The following is a 5025-nucleotide window of genomic DNA, read 5'->3' on the forward strand; positions in this document are numbered from 1 at the left end:
GTAAGAGTACAATTTTTTTCTGTATTATTACTGTACACTTTGTGATGTATGAAGACTATGTATTCATTTCGTTGAAGTATTTGGTAATATTTCAGTGTATATAACATTTTTTGCAAAGCATAATCTGTTTTTGTAAACAAAATTCTAATGTTGCAACATCGGGTAATGTAACTTTGATAGTTCTGCCCTACGCATATCATACGTCAGCTAGGACAGTATCCTAAGTAGGCAGCACAGGAACATTGGTTGGGTAATAGTTGAATATCACGAGTCTAGCACATGGTCCAACACCGTGGTGAATTTCACTAGAAGATCCCCCCACACACACACACATGCCATCACACACACCTCGTGGCGCTGTGGTTAGAGTTCCCGCCTGCCACTACGGTGGTCCGGGTACGACTTCCGCCTAGGGCTGAAATAATTTCAGTATCGCTGCGCTGCGGGGTGTTACTCCAACTCTCGTGGGCTGGTAGTTGGGTGTGCTTGTAAGGTCACAGTATTACTATTAGCCATAGCTCGGTCATATGAGCTCTGAGCTCTTATCCGGAAGGTTAATAACTGTCGATCACGTGTCCAAAACGTGATCCAAGGCCATTGTGAATCACAAATAACAGTTTTCCACATAGTAGTGGATGTATGGAACAAACTGGACGAAACAAACAATAGTGTGTGCAAAAACCATACACGAATTTAAGAGCAAATTAGACATGGCGAAAAACAGAGACGGGACACCACGAGCGTAGCTCCCCTTCCCGTAAGATACAAATAGGTAAATACACGCGCAGGCACACACACGCCTTCACACACACACACACACACACACTCACACTCGATGGCGCAGTGGTAGAGTTCCCAGCCGTCACTACGGCGGTCTGGGTTGGAATCCCACCCAGAGCTGAAATTATTTCAGTATCGCTGTGCTGCGAGTCGTTATTCCAACTCTCGTGGGCGGGGAGTTGGGTGTGTGTGTGTGTGTGCGTGTAAGGTAGCATTACCCATAAATCGTTAATATATGAGCTCTGAGCTCTCTTCCGGGAGGGAAATAGCTGTCGATCACGAGTCCAACACATGATCCAAGACTATGGTGAACCATAGTGAATCACATACACGCCATCACGCGCGTGCACACAGGCACACATGCACAGACAGACAGGTACACACACACACACGCACGCACACACACACACACACACATACAGACGCGCACATACAGACATAGTCACACACACCTCGTGGCGTAGTTGGTAAAGTTCCCGGCTGCCACTACGGAGATCCGGGTTCGATTCCCGCCCAGGGGTGAAATAATTTCAGTATCGCTACGCTGCGGGTTGTTACTCCAACTCTAGTGGGCGGGGAGTTCGGTGTGTGTGCGTATAAGGTCACAGCATTACCCATAAATCGGTCATATACGAACTCTGAGCTCTCATCCGGGAGGGAAATAGCTGTCGATCATGAGTCCAACACGTGATCCAAAGACCATGGTGAATCACACCAACACACATGATGGTAATGGGCATGGAACTGCCTAGTGTAAGCCTTATGGTCTCGTGTAGTCTCCTTCATTCTTATACGCAAACGTGGATGATAGCATGTAGCTGTTGAACTTTGATTTGTAAAGTTGAACGTTACTTTGACCCTCCTCTCGTTCATCCTCGTATCTACATTGAGAATTTACATTTTGAGACTACAGGGTGTATCTTGCAAGTCTTCTGCATTCTTTGGAATGAGAATAATGTCATCCACAAATCTGAGGTGATTAGAATATTAAGATTATTAAATTATTCCCTTGCCATTTCCAAATCTGAAAATCTCCTCCAGACAGTGTGGATGAAAATGGATCGATCCTTATATTTTCTGTTGTATATAATCGAATTACAGCAGTACATGCAGCACAGTGTCATTTCGTCATTTTTCAAAAGCTAAAAAAATGTTTGTTGTATTCTATATTTTGCTTTAGTTGATTTATTGTTTGCAGATGTAGCTGGTCGCACAAAAAATTGCATGTTCTCTTATTTTCATTAAAAATATATATGTTTCTACTCTGTAAGGATCGTCAAAATCATTTCGTATTCGTTTTGTAAATAACTAGTCGATAATAATATTAGATCGAGAAGTTTTGAAATGTAGCTCAGTAGGAAGAGGTCTTTATATATATATATATATATAAATACATATATATATATATAAAAATACATATAAATATATATATATATACATACATATATATATATATATAAATATATATATATAAAAATATATATATATATAAATACATATATATATATATAAAAATAAATATATATATATATATATATATAAGTATATATATATAAATATATATATAAATATATATATATATATATATATAAGTATATATATATATATATAAATATAAGTATATATATATATAAATATATATATAAATATATATATAAATATATATATATAAATATATATATATATATAAATGTATATATAAGTATATATATAAATATATATATTAATATATAAATATATAATATATATATATATGTGTGTATATATATGAAAAAGGTGGAAAAAAAAGTGTCACGGGTCTCGTTCCGTGGTTATTCCTGCCCGGTTTCGCTTGCACCTTCTTCAGCCAAACCGGTCGGGAATGAACTCGGAACGAGACCTGTGACTCTCTGTTTTCCACCTTTTTCAACTTGTCACAATGTCTCAATATATATATATATATATATATATATATATATATATATATATATATATATATATATATACATTTATATATATATATATATATATAAAGTATATATATATTAGTTTATCGATCATTTCATGTTGGACTGTACAAGTTGTGGTTGTTTTGACATAAAGTTGTCATGAACGAATTAGATAACTTGTTTGCTTAATTACTGATTAGTTAGAACAAAAAGAAAGAAGACGTATTCCAAATGTACTAGCACAGAATTACGTTTAGTCTATCTTCTCTTTCGTGGTGAGTTTTGTACTAGCCTGGGCAGGTTCACTGGCAATCTGGCCTAGCAGATGACGCGGCTTTTGTAGGCCTAACTGGTAATTATGTGTGGTTCTTTAGTGGCGTGTGATTTACAGTATTCAACACCCTTTCCTTCATCTTCCAAAGTCACGTCTTTCCCTCCCAATTTAAGCGAAATTTTAATTTTATCGATGCTCGGTACAAAATCTATTCACCCGTGCACGCATAAACTTCGCCTGCGCACGTACATGATTACGCCAACCTAATGCCACAGACTACGGTGTGTGTGTATATATATATATATATATATATATATATGTATATATATATATATAATAATAATAATAATAATAATAATAATAATAATAATTGCACAACTTGTTTAAGACTATTGTATTGAAATGCCCTTGTCGTTGATTTCCATTGACACAGTGGCCGGAATTTCGTTGTCGCCAAGTAAGGCTAGAATTGCCGCTGTTCTGAAAACGGTATTCTACGTTAGGCTTCTCTGACCGGTTTTGGAGAAGAATTGACACGACCGAACCGGGTCTCCCACAAAGGGAGATGAGTAATTCCCTAGATTGGACGAAAAGTTATTAGTGTACAAATATTAACATAGATGTATTTACAGTGCAAAAAAAATCGTATTTCTAATAGAATAATGTATTTTTTTAGTATTTCAGAAATTCATTCTTTATAATCATACAGATAATACACTACAGTAACTACCGAAAAAAATCCTTTTTGACTGATTTCTCTCGATACAAATTATAGTAGCAGTGTGTGAATTTATCATGTTCATGAAAAAATGCTCAAGTTGAATAAATATTAGATTTCTTAGCAACCGAGATTAACTAAAGTAATTTCCTTTAGGTTGTATAACAAACTAACAAAGGCTAATCTAAAATAAATCAATAACTGAAAATCCCGAGCGGTAGTCCTTTGACATTTCCTCAGTCAACAAAATAAGAAAATAAAACACTGACGTCTCGTACTTTTTTGTTGTCAGCTCCGGTATCCATTGTTCGCTTGCGCAATGCCACTTTGTAAGCGCCAAGAAATAATTTTAGGATGAAGGTGATAAGAACATATGACTATTATTTTGTTTAATTATTTTACTTATTTCATATATGTGTGTGATAAGAACATATGACTATTATTTTGTTTAATTATTTTACTTATTTCATATATGTGTGTATGTTTATATGTTTTTTCTTCTTTCCATTTATATGTTTTTGCCGCTTTGTCAGTTGGTGTGACGAAGACCTGGCGCTCTAAATGCAATTTCTTATTCTTGGTATCATATAACTGTATTAAAGGGTCACTGCAAAAACAGATTTTGTTGTAACTCCTTGGATCTAGGCACCTTCGAAATTCAAACGACATGGCATGGCATGGCAGAACATGCATTTCGAAAGACGCTTGCGTGCTTATGAATAAAATGTGCACACATTTGCTATTTTCCATTGTGGAAGTCTGCATGTTTGCTCATTCATTAAAATTATATTCAACATACTTGGTTGTGAATCGTTAATGATCTGTTGCCAAGTTTATTTTTAAATTCTTGTTAGATGTGCGTCTCCACGTTCGTTTATGACTACATTTACGTGTTTGTTCATACGTTTCATAATATGCATACTGGACCGATTCTCGTCAGAGCTTGATTATTTTAGAAGAAAAAAAATGTTACCCAATTTAACATGCCACATTAAGCATGTTACCCCTTTCACAAAATATTAACATTGATGTGTATGGCTGAATTAAAAAACTAGATATATTTTCATTTATTTATTGTATTTGAACATTGTGCATCTCTAATGACTATTTGCCAAAGATGTCAAGAACATCAGTGAGATAGATGGATGGAGTTGCATGCTTGAAGCTAGTTGAGGAATTCATGGCTTCGTGGTTGGAAGTGCCAGCCTGGCATCATTTGCTACATTCAACATTTATTTTCATCTCCAGCACAGTTGAGAATCCAAATCTCGCATAGATATATTGTTGCGAATAATACCAAAAACTTCAAGTATCTCTTGGACAGA

Source organism: Oratosquilla oratoria, chromosome 20 (assembly GCF_046742065.1).
Source record: "Oratosquilla oratoria isolate Oo_2021 chromosome 20, ASM4674206v1, whole genome shotgun sequence".
NCBI lineage: Eukaryota > Metazoa > Arthropoda > Malacostraca > Stomatopoda > Squillidae > Oratosquilla > Oratosquilla oratoria.